This window comes from Syngnathus scovelli, chromosome 6 (assembly GCF_024217435.2).
Source record: "Syngnathus scovelli strain Florida chromosome 6, RoL_Ssco_1.2, whole genome shotgun sequence".
NCBI classification, from domain to species: domain Eukaryota; kingdom Metazoa; phylum Chordata; class Actinopteri; order Syngnathiformes; family Syngnathidae; genus Syngnathus; species Syngnathus scovelli.
The window spans coordinates 1,060,636-1,079,311 of record NC_090852.1 but is presented as its reverse complement, the minus strand read 5'-3'; the positions used below and the strand labels follow the sequence as shown (position 1 = coordinate 1,079,311).

The 18,676-nt window shown below is 46.8% G+C and overlaps 1 protein-coding gene across 1 annotated transcript in view; it reads left to right on the top strand.

Annotated features, from left to right (window-relative positions):
• LOC137840388 (kelch-like protein 25) overlaps window positions 1-10,339 on the top strand; it is a 197,326-nt gene extending 186,987 nt beyond the window's left edge. Inside the window, exon 6 of the mRNA XM_068651171.1 lies at window positions 8,557-10,339. The gene's annotated coding sequence lies outside the window, so the exon portion shown is untranslated. The remainder of the gene's footprint in view (window positions 1-8,556) is intronic.
• The last annotated feature ends 8,337 nt before the right edge of the window (window positions 10,340-18,676 follow it).

Sequence of the window (18,676 nt, the reverse complement as noted above, 5' to 3'; positions counted from 1 at the left end):
TTGTCTTGCCCTCACAATGCAGAGTAAGATGAAGTGGTTGCTTCCTCTGCTTGATTGACCAGCTGCAGGGGAAGCAATCAAAGTTGTTCTGTTTCCCACAACAGTGTAAAACACCCCCTGCTCTGATCTTATCAGAGGCCGGGGGTTCACCAAACCTGTCCACTCACCCCCACTCTGTTCCTCCTAATAAATATGCCCTTGCAGGGAGGAGACTTTTAGACTTCATTCGATCATCGCTGTTCAGACAGCGACGAATGGACTCTCCACCTGCAGGTGTCTAAAAGAACTTGCTTGTCTCCCTTGTGGTTCTTGCAAAATAAGTTGGAGTGAGCACAACTCTAACAAAAAAGGTTTGCGTAGTTGCGTACAGTGATTTGTATGTGTGCAAGTATGAGTTGTGTACTTGGAAAGTGAGTTGTGTACTTGTGTAAAGTATGTGTGTCGGTTTGAGTTGTGTTCTTGTATAATAATTTCTCAGGAAAGTAGTTGTGTTCTTTAAAACACAAATACAAAACAAAATTACAAGTGCTCAAATCTTAAAACAAATACAAATCGAAATTACAAGTGCTCAAATCTTAAAACAAGTCACACATTTTTCCTTCCACTTACAAATCACGAATCAGAACTCAAGGTGATATTTGGTGAAAAAGTCGAGGCTGTCTGTCCGTCTGTCTGTCTGCGTGTGGAGATTTTTACTCTATATGATTCATGTAGCTTTTAAGTCCATAACCACAATATAATGACTGCATTAGTGCTTTTATTGACTTTTGCGGCAAGACTTAGAGTCTTACATGATGACTGTGGAATGCGACTGTGGTGTTGAGAATTCGTAATAACCCGTGTGCATGTGTGAGAGTGTGTGTATATGTGTGCGTGTCTGGACACGCGCGAGCGAAAGGCTGTTAAGGGTCGATGGGTAACTGGCTTTTGTGGCAAAGGGACATCAGTAAATTGGGGAGGCATTAGAGAAGAGATACAATTTAACCAGGATTTAAAACAATAATGGGTTTGTGGTCAGCTTCCATTAACATGGTTGAATGATGACGGATAATTTATAATGATGGTGTGGAATTTGTTAATGCCTGCCTGAGTATATCTGTAATAGATTGACTAAAGGTACTGAATCGGCATAATGCAGCATAGTAAGTGATTGGATAAAATGCTCAGTGATAATGATTTGAAACATTATCCATTTATCTAGGATTGGTTTACGCTTCCCTCTGCATTTTGGTCAAATTACCTAGAAAACAATCAATATAAATTAAACGAAAACTAAAAACTATCAGATTTGAATGCCAGCAACAAAAAAAAAAACATTTAGCTGTTTGGAAAACATTCACTTTGATAAATCATAAAAGGAAAAAAAACACATCAACTACGAAGATCTGATTTGCTACCTCAAGTGTTGAAAAATATATTGATATATTTATGTTTAATATATTTTTTGTTAATTGTGTTTTTACCTGGTTCAAATTTCTATATATTTATTTTATTTGGTTTTCAAAATCTCGTATGTTATTAAGAATACATCGAGAGGATATTCAAATATTTCTTTATTGTACAAACATGGAGCTATTGAAGGAATGTGGTGCACTAATGATAACTACAATCTGTGCATGGGAAAAGGCCAGTTTTTTGCTTTGTAAACAGATTGAAAAGGCTATTTACACTACATGCGTATGTGTGTAATGTATCCATCCATTTTCTGAAACAACCTTACAGGGGTCGTGGGTGTGTTGAAGCCCATTCCAGCTGTCATTGAGCAAGAGGGGTCCACCCTGAACTGTTCGCCAACCAATCACAGGATTAATGAATGAAAAAGCAAACTGGACCACAAAAAGCCTGGTAATGCCTAAAGGACAAAAGCTTTATGGCAGGGGTGTCAAACTTTGTCGCGGGCCGCATTATAGTCATAGTTTGCTTCAAAGGGCCAATAAAATTGTCAACCCAAATAAATGTATGAACATCTCATATTGTATATATAGTAAAGGCTACACAACAAACTGATGAATAACTAGTTTTCAAAACAGAGATTAATAAAAACGGTTCAAATATTTCGAAATGAAAAATTGAAATAAAATATTTAAAAATAAAAAATTATTTAACATAATGAATGCCCCTCCGCGAGTCGTCACCTTATCGTGGTGGAGGGGTTTGCGTGCCCCTATGATCCTAGGAGCCATGTTGTCGGGGGCTTCATGCCCCTGGTAGGGTCACCCATGGCAAACGGGTCCTAGGTGAGGGGCCAGACAAAGCACGGCTCACAAGCCCCTTATGATGAGTAATATAAATGGACTTAGTTTTCCCTCGCCCGGACGCGGGTCACCGGGGCCTCCCTCTGGAGCCAGGCCTGGAGGCGGGGCTCGAAGGCGAGCGTCTGGTGGCCGGGCCTTCGCCCATGGGGCCCGGCCGGGCATAGCCTGAAATGGAAACGTGGGTCCCCCTTCCCATGGGCTCACCACCTGTGGGAGGGGCCGAAGGGGTCGGGTGCAATGTGAGCTGGGCGGCAGCCAAAGGCGGGGACCTTGGCGGTCTGATCCCCGGCTGCAGAAGCTGGCTCTTGGGACATGGAATGTCACCTCTCTGGCTGGAAAGGAGCCCGAGCTGGTGTGCGAGGCAGAAAGATTCCGACTAGATATAGTCGGACTAGCCTCCACACACAGTTTGGGTTCCGGTACAAGCCCTCTCGAGAGGGGCTGGACTCTCTTCCACTCTGGAGTTGCCCACGGTGAGAGGCGTCGAGCAGGTGTGGGTATACTTATTGCCCCCCGGCTGGGCGCCTGCACATTGGGGTTCACCCCGGTGAACGAGAGGGTAGCCTCCCTCCGCCTTCGGGTGGGGGGACGGGTCCTGACTGTTGTTTGTGTCTATGCACCAAACAGCAGCTCAGAGTACCCACCCTTCTTGGGGTCCCTGGAGGAAGTGCTGGAGAGCGCTCCTTCTGGGGACTCTATCGTTCTACTGGGTGACTTCAATGCTCACGTGGGCAATGACAGTGAGACCTGGAAGGGCGTGATTGGGAGGAACGGCCACCCTGATCTGAACCCGAGCGGTGTTCTATTGTTGGACTTCTGTGCTCGACACGGATTTTCAATAATGAACACCATGTTCAAACATAAGGGTGTCCATGTGTGCACTTGGCACCAGGACACCTTAGGCCGCAGTTCGATGATCGACTTTGTAGTCGTGTCATCGGATTTGCGGCCGCATGTTTTGGACACTCGGGTGAAGAGAGGGGCGGAGCTGTCAACTGATCACCACCTGGTGGTGGGTTGGCTCCGATGGTGGGGGAAGATGCCGGTCCGACCTGGCAGACCCAAACGCTCTGTGAGGGTCTGCTGGGAACGTCTGGCAGAATCTCCTGTCAGGAAGAGCTTCAACTCCCACCTCCGGCAGAGCTTTTCCCACGTCCCGGGGGAGGCGGGGGACATTGAGTCTGAGTGGACCATGTTCCGCGCCTCAATTGTTGAGGCGGCCGACCGGAGCTGTGGCCGTAAGGTCGTTGGTGCCTGTCGTGGCGGCAACCCCCGAACCCGCTGGTGGACACCGGCGGTAAGGGATGCCGTCAAGCTGAAGAAGGAGTCCTATCGGGCCGTTTTGGCCTGCGGGACTCCGGAGGCAGCTGACGGGTACCGGATGGCCAAGCGGAACGCGGCTTCGGCGGTTGCTGAGGCAAAAACCCGGGCGTGGGAGGAGTTCGGTGAGGCCATGGAGAATGACTTTCGGACGGCTTCGAGGAAATTCTGGTCCACCATCCGGCGTCTCAGGAGGGGGAAGCAGTGCAACGTCAACACTGTTTACAGTGGGGATGGCGTGCTGCTGACCTCGACTCGGGACGTCGTGAGTCGGTGGGGAGAATACTTCGAAGACCTCCTCAATTCCACCTACACGCCTTCCATTGAGGAAGCAGGGCCTAGAGACTCTGAGGCGGATTCTCCAATCTCTGGGGTCGAAGTCACTGAGGTAGTTAAAAAACTCCTCGGTGGCAAGGCCCCGGGGGTGGATGAGATCCGCCCAGAGTTCTTAAAGGCTCTGGATGTTGTGGGGCTGTCATGGCTGACACGCCTCTACAACGTTGCGTGGACATCGGGGACAGTGCCTCTGGATTGGCAGACTGGGGTGGTGGTTCCCCTCTTTAAGAAGGGGGACCGGAGGGTGTGTTCCAATTACAGGGGAATCACACTCCTCAGCCTCCCTGGTAAGGTCTATTCAGGGGTGCTGGAGAGGAGGGTCCGTCGGGAGGTCGAACCTCGGATTCAGGAGGAGCAGTGTGGCTTTCGTCCTGGCCGTGGAACAGTGGACCAGCTCTACACCCTCGGCAGGATCCTCGAGGGTGCATGGGAGTTTGCCCAACCAGTCCACATGTGTTTTGTGGACTTGGAGAAGGCGTTCGACCGTGTCCCTCGGGAGGTTCTGTGGAGGGTGCTTCGGGAGTACGGGGTGCCGAGCCAACTGATAAGGGCGGCTCGGTCCCTGTATCACCGATGCCAGAGCCTGGTCCGCATTTCCGGCAGTAAGTCGGATTCGTTCCCAGTGAGGGTTGGACTCCGCCAAGGCTGCCCTTTGTCACCGATTCTGTTCATAATTTTTATGGACAGAATTTCTAGGCGCAGCCGAGGCGTTGAGGGGGTCCGGTTTGGGGACCTCAGCATCGCGTCTCTGCTTTTTGCAGATGACGTGGTGCTGTTGGCTTCTTCAGGCCGTGATCTCCAGCTCTCGCTGGAACGGTTCGCAGCCGAGTGTGAAGCGGTCGGGATGAGGGTCAGCACCTCCAAATCCGAGTCCATGGTCCTCGATCGGAAAAGGGTGGAATGCCCTCTCCGGATCGGGGATGAGATCCTGCCCCAAGTGGAGGAGTTCAAGTATCTTGGAGTCTTGTTCACGAGTGAGGGGAGGATTTGTCACCATTTCTTCCAAACTAATAAATAAATTCATTTATTGGGGGCGGACGTGCAAATAGATGAGCTGCTGGTGCTGAGCAGTGAATATGCAGAGGACATATTTATATTATAATATGAAAGAGCCAGGTGACTTAACACGCTAACAATTTTACACTGTGATAATGGTGAAACTCACCTCCCTTTGCATAAATGTGTGAGCGTGTGTGAGTGTGTGTGTGTGTGTGTGTGTGTGTGTGTGTGTGTGTGTGTGTGTGTGTGTGTGTGTGTGTGTGTGTGCACGCGTGCGCGCGTGTTAAGCAATAAAATAGTGTCTATCTGTCAAGAAACCACAGCCTTGTCACATGCAGTCCATAATGCATCATGGTCAAAGGTGCATTAAGGAATCATGACAAACATTTAATTGATGTCAGAGAGAGAGAGAGAGAGAGAGAGAGAGAGAGAGAGAGAGAGAGAGAGAGAGAGAGAGAGAGAGAGAGAAAACATGCAGGAATACTATTGGCTTTTGACGGGGTGATGAACAGGCATCACTCGAATACGATAGCTGAATCAAACCATTGAGTGGGTCCAGGGAGAGAGAGAAAGTAAACACTGGTATCTGCACGTGGATGTACCGTGACAAGGAAACAATTCTTATCGTTTCACGTTCCAGATCGTGATGTATGGATTTGGAGCTTTATTCTCATTCGATTTCTGCCAGCCGTCCAAAATGTGGCACTACTGGAGACTTTTCGTTGTCCTCAATGTCTTATTTTTCAGTGAACTTAGCTTATCACTACCACACTGCCCGCCTACCTGCGTTTGCACGCACAACGAAATTTACTGTAACAAGACAGATAGTAGTAAGCATTCCTCGCTCTTAGTTTCTCAGGACACTGAGAGCTCTGGAAATAGTACATGGAGCATCAGAACCTTTTCCTGAACATCACTTCCATGTAAGTGTACCAGTCGATGTCTCTTTTGGTCATTGGATTTTACGTTCAGAAGCAGTTATTATTAATAGAAAAAAAAAGACTTCTTTTTTATTTGAGTTTTAATATGGAAATACCCCGTTTTAAAACAGCTTGTTTTTCTCATTTTTTGTCTGGAAAAGAGTAAGTAAAAGACTAGGAATGGTTTGATTTTTCCAAAACAAAAAAAAATAGGACGAGAAACATAAAAATATATTAAATAGACGTATTTGTTTTGGAAGTTATCACCGGCAGCATTTCTGATCATGACCAGGAGATAGCCACAGTGCGGCGTCTGAAGACAAAATAGTGTTCCGTAATGACTATCCATCAACCTTCTAAATTCTACAATTAAGTACACACGTGAAGAAAACACGACAATAAAACTAATTGTTTCATTATGTGATAGAGGTGTACCAGTAATTTTCTAGTCTGGAAAGCCTGACCAATCCTTGTGGGGAGTCTCACTGATGCGCGTCAAAACGCGAGCAAGAGCAGAAGGTTGTTCATCTTGGATCGCCAACCACGGCAACGACACAACACCCCCTCCCCCCCAAAAAAAACCCACAATTATACTTGCGTATGTTTATTTTGGTTTGTTTTTCTTTTTTTTTCTTTTTTCAGTTTTTGATTATAAATGATCTAATAGTGTAGCAATTTATAGCAGTAATATCTGAAAAAAATAAAAGAGTAGAACTAGATAAGAGTTCTTATGCCTATTTAACATGTAAACTATGTCAAACTGAAACATTTATTGATGAGCTTTTCTTTCTTTCTTTTTTGATTTTTGTAATGTTGATATGTTCAATCATCCAGAAACACACAATTTGTCAGGAATGAGTTGAGCCAGGGCGACCAAATGCAGCTTGAACCAGGATTTATTGCAGGGAAAAGGAGTCGGAAGGGAGGTAGGTGGGGAACCGACGACACAGACGGGAGGGAGACTCACGGCCAGCAAAACAGACAGACTGACCGACATGAAGTCCCCTTGGACAAGGTTAAAATTCTGACCGTGAGCCTTCAGACAGACCGAGGGAAAACCAGATGACAAGAACAGGAACACTGGGCACGAACAGGAATGGACAGAACAGTAGACACCGACAGGGAGAAACACACGGGCAGGGCTTAAATACACAGGGTAACAAGAGGAAGCAGGTGACAGACATTACGGTAACGAAAGGGGTGTGGCCGAGCGAAGTGCAGGCCGAGCGTGCTGTGGCACGGGCGTGACAGTACCCCCCCCCCACAAGGGACGGCTCCCGACGTCCCAAAAAAGAAAAAATCCAAGACTGTCCAACAAGGGCCGGGAGGAAATGGGGAGGTGGCCGCACGTCACACACCGCCGAAGGCCGACTGGGTGACGGCCGCTGGATCCACGGCGCCGGAACTGGTGGCGGCCGCAGCATCCGCGCCGTCGGGACTGGATCGGGAGGCGGCCGTGCGTCATGCGCCGTTGAAGCCGACTGGGTGACGGCCGCTGGATCCGCGCCGCCGGAACTGGTGGCGGCCGCAGCATCTGCGCCGTCGGGACTGGGTCGGGGGGCGGCCGTGCGTCATGCACCGTTGAAGGCCGACGGTGACAGCCGCTGGATCCGCACCGCCGGAACAAGTGGTGGCCGCAACATCCGCGCCGTCGGATCTGTTTTTTGGGGGGGGCAACCGTGCATCTTGCGTCGCTTGAACTCATCTCCTTGTCAACCATGCAGCAGTTGCGGGAGCCGGCAACGGTTGGTCCAAGCGCTGGTCGCTGTGATGGTCGGTGTCTTCTGTCAGGAATGAGTTGAGCCAGGGCGACCAAATGCAGCTTGAACCAGGATTTATTGCTGGGAAAAGGAGTTGGAAGGGAGGCAGGTGGGGAACCGACGACACAGACGGGAGGGAGACTCACGGCCAGCAAAACAGACAGACTGACCGACATGAAGTCCCCTTGGACAAGGTTAAAATTCTGACCGTGAGCCTTCAGACAGACCGAGGGAAAACCAGATGACAAGAACAGGAACACTGGGCACGAACAGAAATGGACAGAACAGTAGACACCGACAGGGAGAAACACACGGGCAGGGCTTAAATACACAGGGTAACAAGAGGAAGCAGGTGACAGACATTACGGTAACGAAAGGGGTGTGGCCGAGCGAAGTGCAGGCCGAGCGTGCTGTGGCACGGGCGTGACACAATTATTTACAAAATTACAGGTGGAATTAGGATTAGTCAAACCTCTACATATGAATTTAATTCGTTCCAAGACCTACTTCGTATGTTGAAATTGTCGTATGTTGGATAAAACATTTTCATAAGAATATATTGTAATTTGTTTAATTCGTTCCACAGCCAAAAACCAACGGTAACTCCTTAATAAATACTGCAGATAATTACACATAGCAATAAAACAAATGCATTATATCAGAGAGATGTAAAAAGAAATAAATTACAAATGAATAATCAATAAGAAGTGAGTTATTTTTTTACTTTTTTCTTTTTAACTTTCATCTTCACCCTCTTCACTTCCACTCAGTTTAGGCTTTCATTTCTTTGCTTCGTTTTCCTTTGACTGTATTCATTTTCACCCAGAAGAATGATGTTGTTCCCCAAATCCAAATGTGAAATGAGCAAACTAATGTTAATTTAAGTTAAAAAAACAAAAACAAATATCAGTTGTACGCTTTTTCTAGTGTAATGATAATTGACTCATACGTTCTGCTTTTTTACAGACACAGAGAACTGGACTGGTCTGGAGACGTTGAGGGAAAGTCACATGGAACTCTACACTGGCTTGCAGAGACTGTACGTCGTGATATTTTTCCAAACGAGTGCTGGTCATGGCAAATTCCTTACTGCAAATCTTCGAATATTATCAAAACGCCCACATAGCATTAACAGTGAGCATTCTAGTGACAGCGTCATACTTTGGTTAGAAAGTTGTAAATAGCAGTCAGTTTTGACACACTTCATACATACAGAAAAATTATTTGAATAGGGGCAGTGCTTGTTAAGATATTCATATACCGTTATTTCTGGACTATAAATTGCACCTAAATATAAGCTGCATCAGCTAAAATTAGGGGAAATTCCTGTTTTGATCATATATAAGCCGCACCAGACTAAAAACCACATGTGTTTTTGTGCTGGGGAAAGTAGTAGGGCTGAGCAGTATATCGGTATTACGAGTTATGTATTGGGACAGTCCCTATACAGATATAAAATATTTTTAGGTGCAGCACAGGGCACTATTTTCTTTAGCATCCTCTTTGGCTCAACCCCAACCCTTGCATTTTTACATAGGCTTCTCCGATGCACAACAACGCAACACAACAAACTTTTCGAAAGAAAATGGCAAAAAATGGAGACTGGTAGACATTTTTACAAAATACAGAAACAGGTGGTGGGAGGACAGGTGCTTGAACAGGAGCAAAAAGGAGAAGATGGTCTTTACCCGACTTAGAACTGGGCACACGGGATTTAACAGCACACTGAACATTAGGGAAACATCCCACAGGAAACTGTAGGAGCTGCAATCAGCGAGAAACAGTTGAACATGTCATGATGGAGTGTAAGGGGTACGAGAGTGAGAGAGAACGAAAAGCATCAATGCAAAGAGGAAAGGTTAGCTTTAATCCAGGAAATATATTACAAAATCAAGTAATAGACATATGTACATGGCAATACTTGAGGGAAGCAGGGTTAGAGGAGAGGGGTTTTTTTTGCTTTGTTGTTTTTTTTGTTTTTTGTTTGTTTATCTGACAATCGAATGATCGACACTCCAATGCACCTTAGAGTTGGATGCCAACCGCCAATCAAATCCACAAGAAGAAGTAGTAGGCAGCTATGCTGCCGGGTGATAGAGAGGCAGAGCTATTTAAAAAAAAAAAAAAAAAAAAATGGCTCTGTAATTTAGAGGTATTTTGGATTTCGGATTGTAAATGAAGAGCAACAAAATGTTATTTGCAAAACATGCCACAAGCAAATTTCTTCAAATGTTAAAGCACTTCGAGCCTCTTCCAACATCTGCAGCAGAACCACAAACTGCTGTATGAAGAGTGTTAGAAAAATTGTATATATATGTTATCATGCGTTCTCTAATGAGTACTTATTAATAATGTTACTGCTCAGTATGCTTGCTGCTTTGCCTTGCTTGTTCTTATCTTGTGCAACAGAACAGAAGGATTACGGCTGGGTCAGGGGCGAGATGACGGTTGTGTCAAACAAGATACTGCTGACATCTCAGCGTCCACCAGAACAGATCGTGAAAACAACACGTCAAACGATGCGTCATGAACCTTTTGATCTTCCTTAAAGAACGTCACTTTCTCTTTTTATCTCTCGGAATATTGCTTAAACTCTTTTGCTGATATAGCCATATCTGCACGCAACACGTTGTGCATTACTTTTTGTTTCTTTTCTTACGAGACGAAGCCCGCAATCTTTTTTCCCCCCTTACCCTCAGGGGCTAATCGTCTCACACTGTGGGTAGGGCATTCCAAATAAAAAGAGCGAGCAGTGTAAACAGATTTTTAGTGTAGTCAGATTGTAGAAAGCAATCTGTATCTCACTCCTCGCGAGAAAACTCAATATTCTGCCTCACTTGTTTTTTGTCTGCTGATCCTTTTCTTTTATTCAGATATTCAGTTAGCACGTTGAACCTGACAGAGTATAAAACTTTGTGGTGTTTATGGCAAACTTTGGCTGCCTCATCAGTATTGCCCGAGTAAGTAGGCATATAATAGTCTTATTTTTGTACACAATTCTTTTGATATAAAACACATGTAGTCAATCTAAATTTGTTATGGGTTATTCATTTTATTTTCACATGCTGCCTAAATGTGAATCTTTATATTTCAGCCCGGTACTACATACATTTTATTTCCTTTACATTCATAACTATATCTGTTTTTATTTCATACAGCTGTAGAAACAGCTGTTGGTCTGTTTCCAGCCAGGGTCAGTCTGTTTTGTTTAGCATTTTGTCATTTGCGCAGCTCTTTATTTAAATCAGTTTCATTTACTACCATGAAGCTGAAGGCCCATGTTTGCCAAAGTAAGCCTGTTCTAGTTTACATTTGTTATCTACACAGCTCTAATTTTTAAAATATAAGCTATTTTTATTATAGATTTACAAAATGTTTAAATACTATTATACTCCTCTTCATATTTCTGTTATTTGCACAGCTGTGCTTTGTTGAACAGAAAGTGTAACATGTGGTGTACCTGGATATCAGTTTTGGTCCATATCTCCCAGCCCTAGAAAGTAGTGCCGTACAACAGTGGTCCTCAACCTTTTTACTAGTGAGTATATAAATGATTGTACTAAGTTCATCTTGTTTTTCCTTTTTTTAATCACTTCACTGGTTTCTTTTATATCAAACAAATTGTTTTAGGTTCATGTTTCGGCGGTTTCTTCCGCCTTCATCAGAGTGTCACAGATGTGATAGTGACGCGTCTTTATCAACTGATGGATAGATGGATGAAGGCGTGGCTCACCTGTCAGATTTGAAAGGTGAGTCACGCCCTCTGCTGTCCATTCACCTCTCCAGAATGCTGTTCCAGGTTGTAGAGAGCATATAGGCTCCCTCATCCGTGTTGATGGTCCTCGGGCCCCGCTTGCGGATCTCAATGGCCTCCCTGATCCAACGCTGATGTTTATTTTCTTCAGTGCGGATGACTCTGGCCTTTTCCCAGTCCATGATGTGGTTTTCTCTTTTACAGTGATCGGTTATGGCTGACTTGTAGTGTTCCTGTTCTGCTTGTAGTTTTATTGCTCTTGTTTGTCTTGTTGCAGTCTCCTTCTCACACTCCTTCTTATGTTCTATTTTTCTTGTGATGAAGTTCTTCCCTGTCTCCCCGATGTATGATTTATTGCATGATTTGCATGGAATTTCGTATATGGAATTGCATTTGTTTTCCGGGTTGACTTTGTCGTTTGGGTGGACCAGTATTTGACGGAGTGTTGTATGTGGTTTGATAGGTATGGTTATGTTGTATTTATTCATGGCTCTTTTGATGCGTTCCGTAATTTCTCTCACATACGGCAAAGAGAAAAAAACATTTCACAGGGAACGGATGTCGCAGGTGTGGCTAAGTACTTCTGTGCGTAAAAGGCCTGCCTGCTGTGTGAACCTGCATGTTTGGAACCACTCCAATGGACTGGACTCTGCACCGATGGTGGGCTCTGCTCTATATTGACGAACACTGATCTCCATTGAGTCCTCATCCTATTCAGAATCAGAGTCAGATGAAGCAGCCAAAAGGCTTAACTTATTTGTTTTAACCTTGGCCACATACACATTGTCATCATCTGAGCTCTCCATTCACATAAAACCTGGAGAAACACAATGCCAACATTGCATATCTTAAGTTGCTACTACTTTGGACCCTAGATTGAAAGACCTTAAGTGTCTATTCTGAGTTGACAGGAGTGAGATATGGGCCCCCGTCAACAATTTAGTCAAGGAACAGTTGGTTGTTGCAGAGAAACGTGTGGAAGAAAATACATTCACAAATAAAAAGTTAAGCTTTTTGGCTGCTTCATCTGAGTCTGATTCTGAATAGGATGTGAAGTTTTATTTAACTGCAAATTTAGCCCAGCAGATGTTCAGGCACTTTAATTTATATGACAATTACAATAAAAAGTGTGTAATACACTAATTTGGATTTTTGCGGATTTTGTGTATGATGCAATCAGCGGTCAAGCCCCACACCCCTGAACTGTGAGGCGGAGGTACTAACAATTGCGCCACCATGCCTCCCTATTATTATTATCATTATTATTAAAAATAATATCATTATCGTTATTATTATTATTGTTTACAAGACAGCAGGCGACTGCAGTTTGATTGCATACCCATGAGCGTCTGATTTGAGGTCACATGCAACCATCGAAACTGGAAGAAAAATCATCTTTATTATGTGAAATGCTTTCATTGATACATTGGTATCTAATTTAAATAGGTGTCCATGTGGGTGGTTTTTATCCAGAGTAACAGGTGACTGCACTGGTTGGCTATTGGCCCCTGTGGTTAATAGGTGATATGAAATAAAATGTGGTCTAAATGGTGGTCTGGAATGCAAGGTAGATCACTTTCATTCTCAGTAACAGGTGCTCTGGGTGGATCTGCTTTTTTATTTTTTATTATGGATCAGTCCATGGGGATGGTGCTGCTTAGTATGGTGGCACATGCTGCCCATATGGACAAGGTTTTGGTGGCCCAATTAACCAGGGTGGTGGTGGCCAATATGGACCAAATAGTGGTAGGCCGGGTGGTCCAGGTGGTCCAGGTGGTCCTGGAGGACATGTATTCCCTGGTGGTCCTGGTGGTCCTGCTGGTCCAGGTGGTCCTGGTGGACCAGCTGGTCCTGGTCCAGCTGATCCCGGAGGACCAGGCGCACCCACTGTCCCAGGTGGTCCGCTGGGACCAGGGAGGCCAGTTGGTCCCTGTGGACCAGCTGATCCCTGCGGACCGGCTGGCCCTTGTGGGCCAGATGGTCCATTTGGTCCCTGTGGACCCTCTGGCCCTGGTGGACCCTCTGGTCCTGATGAGCCATTTGGTCCTGGTGAACCTTCTGGTCCTGGTGGACCTTGTGGACCTGGCGGGCCTTCTGGTCCTGGTGGTCCTCCGGGTGGTCCCCCTGGTGGTCCTCCGGGTGGTCCCCCGGGTGGTCGTCCTGGTGGTCCGCCTGGTGGTCCCCCGGGTGGTCCTCCGGGTGGTCCCCCTGGTGATCCCCCGGGTGGTCCTCCGGGTGGTCCCCCTGGTGATCCCCCGGGTGGTCCTCCTGGTGGTCCCCCTGGTGATCCCCCGGGTCCCCCTCCACCGGGTCCCCCTCCAGATGGTCCCCCTGGTGATCCCCCGGGTGGTCCTCCGGGTGGTCCCCCTGGTGGTCCCCCTGGTGGTCCCCCTGGTGGGCCCCCGGGTGGTCCCCCTGGTGATCCCCCGGGTGGTCCTCCGGGTGGTCCCCCTGGTGATCCCCCGGGTGGTCCTCCGGGTGGTCCTCCTGGTGATCCCCCGGGTGGTCCTCCGGGTGGTCCCCCTGGTGATCCCCCGGGTGGTCCTCCGGGTGGGCCCCCTGGTGATCCCCCGGGTGATCCCCCGGGTGGTCCTCCGGGTGGTCCCCCTGGTGGTCCCCCTGGTGGTCCCCCTGGTGGGCCCCCGGGTGGTCCCCCTGGTGATCCCCCGGGTGGTCCTCCGGGTGGTCCCCCTGGTGATCCCCCGGGTGGTCCTCCGGGTGGTCCTCCTGGTGATCCCCCGGGTGGTCCTCCGGGTGGTCCCCCTGGTGATCCCCCGGGTGGTCCTCCGGGTGGGCCCCCTGGTGATCCCCCGGGTGATCCCCCGGGTGGTCCTCCGGGTGGGCCCCCTGGTGATCCCCCGGGTCCCCCTCCACCGGGTCCCCCTCCAGATGGTCCCCCGGGTGGTCCGCCGGGTGGTCCCCAGGGGGACCACCCGGGTGGTCCCCCTGGTGGTCCCCCGGGTACACCTCCACTGGGTCCCCCTCCAGATGGTCCCCCTGGTGGTCCCTCGGGTGGTCCTCCGGGTGGTCCTCCGGGTGGTCCCCCGGGTCCCCATCCACCGGGTCCACCTCCACCGGGTCCCCCTCCAGATGGTCCCCCTGGTGGACCTCCGGGTGTTCCTCCGGGTGGTCCCCCTGGTGGTCCTCCGGGTGGTCCCCCACCACCGGGTCCCCCTCCAGATGGTCCCCCTGGTGGTCCCCCAGAACCTTGTCTCTTTATCATAGCAGACAGACAGCTGGTTCCTGGGATACAGAGTTGACATCTTTGATACATTATAATCTTTAACTTACTCTTTGTTACTCTAATTGACTTACCAAACAGCAGAAGGGAAATGGTGAACACCTTTAGATTCATCATTCTGGCTGGTGATGTTCTGAAAGACAGTAAAAAGGAACAGAGAATTACCTTTCAGAAAATCAAAACTTTTTTTAATTGCTTATTTATATGCTTAATTATTGCTAAAAAAAATCTTGGCCTGTCCCGTATTAGTGAAAACGACACTATTCCATCGTATCATCCCGTTTTGGAGGTCAGCTCCATTAAAAAAGCTTAGGTAAATTAAAATAAATAAAGCTAAACGTTGCCTTTTTTTTTTATTTAGTTTATCGCACCACTCTTCCCCACCTCTTGCTTGGCCTGTCACGATAAACATTTTTTTTTACAGACGATATACTGTGTATGCTCTATTTTACTCCATGCGTCGCACTTTTTTTGCAGCTGTGATTGAAATTCAGCTCAAGAGGACATTGAGATTAATGGATTGAAAAAGGAAATCCATGTAAAACACGGAACGGAGTGCTAAAATGAAAAAAAACACGTAATTATCGTTCGATTTTTTTTTATCTTCACAAGCAAGGTAGAGAATGCTCTGTCTTCAAATTTTTCAACTTGAAGCATGAAGCAATGTCCACAGTGATCCAAGTCCAAATGCATAATTTTCATTTCCACAGAATTTCACACCAAAAACATCTGACATGGATATTGTGTTCGCTGAAAACATTTCGAAATGGAGAAAGGACTCACCACGCTCAATTAACTTTGCTCTTGGAGGGCCTGTCGGATCTTGCATTGGTGTCGGTCATGCTCCTGTGTCTCTTTTATCGCCTCACAGCTGATAACAGCAGTCTTAAATCACTTGTCCCGCCAACATTAGGGTGGGGCCGTTGTTAAGGTGAGCCAGTAGATTATTTATACTTTTGTTTTCTATTAGGTGGCCCTTGCCAAGCGGCATTTCTTCTTCAGGTTTGCATGCTGTTCATCATTTGCGTGAGTCACTTTGAAGTGGAATCTTATGTACTTGGAGTCCTCGCAAGTTTGTTAATCCACCTCACAACATTAGATGGAGGCCAAAATTTGAATGGCCGTGGGTCAGACTCATCCAGTAAACAGAGGGTCAACTGTTCCATTCCAGCTCTGTCTGAGGCATGTGTCACGTCCTTGACCAAAACACTTCAAACCTCTCGCCTCCAGTGTCACTCAAAATGCTGTACGGCTGGGTGTGAATGTTTGAGAGTGGTCAGGAGACCCTTGGTGCACACTGACTTTCTCCAGTGTTCTAATGATCCATTGAGTTTGATAATTGTGTTAGAAGGCTAATGGATTTTTAGAAAACCTTTGAAAACCCTTGTGCAACTACATCAGTTTTCATAAAATACACTAAATTGTCTTGGTGACCACAAAACTTTTGAACGGTAGTGGACATCAAAGTCAAAGTCAAAGTCAGCTTTATTGTCTTTACTTAGGTGCCATTTCCGTAGCGTCTGTCTATTTTCTTTCATTAGCAAACACAATGCGCACGGAGAAGCTTTGTGTTTTCTTCAGGGTCATTACGTATATACGTATTAAATTTCAGTCTGTAAGGGTGACTTTGACTATTTGATATTAATATTTTATTTATTATACCTGTGTGTGTTTGATATCAATATTTTATTTATTATACCTGTGTGTGTGTGTGTGCGTGTGTGTGTGTGTGTGCGTGCGTGCGTGCGTGCGTGTGTGTGTGTGTGCGTGCGTGCGTGCGTGCGTGCGTGCGTGCGTGCGTGCGTGCGTGCGTGCGTGCGTGCGTGTGTGTGTGTGTGTGTGTGTGCGTGCGTACATGCGTGCATACCTGCGTGCGTGTGTATGTAACAAAATTAAACCAAAAAAACTTGCCTAACAAAGTCTTCTTTTGAAGAACCACATTAATTCCCGTTGAGATGTTTTTTTTGTTGTATCACAATAGCTAAAGACAGAAATTGCTTTGTCTGCCCCTTGGAAGTATTCTGCCGTCATTAGGGTGCGGCATTTAATTGAAGGTCACGCTGTCATTAGGGTGAGGCATTTAGTTAATTGTCTTTTTGTTCTCACACTTACAAATGTTGGTTTCTATTAGGCGAGTCTTGTTGAGGAACCTTTGTTCTTTGTATTTCCTTAATGTAACGTATAATTTTTTGTTATGGGCTAGACAGGAGGCAGGAGGCCCCGTGGACGACCCAGGACACGCTGCAGAGACTATGTCTCTCAACTGGCCTGGGAACGCCTTGGGATCCGCCGGAATGAGCTGGACAAAGTGGCTGGGGAGAGGTAAGTCTGGGAGTCCCTCTTAAAGCTGCTGCCCCCGCGACCCGACCTCAGTTAAGCGGATGGATGGATGGATGGATGGATGGATGGATGGATGGATGGATGGATGGATGGATGGATGGATGGATGGATGGATGGATGGATGGATGGATATGACTGTAACACATATTGGCCACCTGTGGCCAATACCAGACACCAGTGAAGTCACCTGTTATTCTGGATAAAAATCACCCACCTGTACATCAAATTACCAAGTTGCATTACCACCTTCCACCAGTACCATCACAAAGACCACTCCTACCATTACGAGTTACTGTAGATGAAAAACACCCACCTGGACCAACACCCTGCCAACCTGGACCACCCTCTGATGAAAACTTTGATGTTTGTTGTCAATACATCACAGGGCGCTAATGAGTTCAGGAAGGCGCCGCCTGGTGACACACTTGTCAGCAAGGCCTATTTAAGGACAGATTGCACTGCTTGCCTCCAAAGCCCTTGTTACTCTGGTGTTTCAAGTTCTGATAGTAATTCCAGCTTCTTATGGATTTTTGTGTTTTCTTTCTGTTCTTGTGTTACCGTAAGTACCGTATTTTCCCGACTATGGGTCGCTCCGGAGTACAAGTCGCACCAACCGTAAAATGAATAATGAAGAAGAAAAAAACATATAGAAGTCGTACCGGAGTACAAGTCTCATTTTTGAGGGAACTTTATTTGACAAAATACAACTTGCTCTACATGTGCCCTGCAAATGGCTGAGTGGGAGAGAAAGTTGCTTATTTTGTGGTTGTAAAATGAAGAATGGCAGGTTTTTAAAAAAGAATGGACAAAGCAAGGACAAAAATCGGTTTTCGACTGTCCCTGTCCCCAACTGGACCAAGTATGACTAATGCCGACGACAGACTACACGAATGTAGCCTAATAATGAGCCGACAGACATGTTGTAGACAAACATAGTGTGATGAACGGACAGTACAGCCAATTGCAGAGCGACCAGATTTTATCGTAAAAGGGGAAGGGGGCGATGGAGAACTGGAGCGGACGAGGACGTGGCTCGGATGGTCAGGCGTGGGTGTCTGGATGACAAGCCAGGGGAAGGCGCACTCGACACGAGGGCAGGCTGTCGACAGGGGACTTTTGGAGGCAATGACAGCTGCTGTAAAAATCACAAGGCTGAGTGAACAAGGACCGAGACACAAGGAATCGGGGGTCAAGCTTTCAGGTACCGACGTGCACAAGGACAGGACAAGACAAGCTGACATTTAGAGTTGCGCTGGTCGCGCTAATATAGCGCTCCTGATGAGCCAGCGCCAGGTGACAGTGATCACGGTGATAGAGGGGTGCGGCCGAGCGGCCGGTGGCGTCCACTCGTGACACAGTGTGTCGAGGCCAATTTTGAGTTGTCTTGACATGTCGTAGCCCATGTAGTGTGACATAATCCACGATTCGACGGCTGGGGTCTGGGACGTCTCACGTCTACTCTGACAAAAGTCTGGCACGTCACAATTTCTATTTGTCTTGCCGCATAGTGTGATATAGTAACCTACGTCTTTCGGGTGGTTTGCCTGGCATGTGTGATATTTACGTTCAGAATGAAAGTGAATGATAAAAAGAAAAAGGTTTGTTTCTTCATGCAGGAGGTGGCAATAGAGACTAAAGATCACACTTAACCTGCTGGTCTTTTTGTGTCACATTTTGGGTACCCGGGAGTTGTGCCCGTAAGTTTGAACGTGAAAAGTAAGTTAGTTAGCGCACAAGGTTTACCGGAAAAG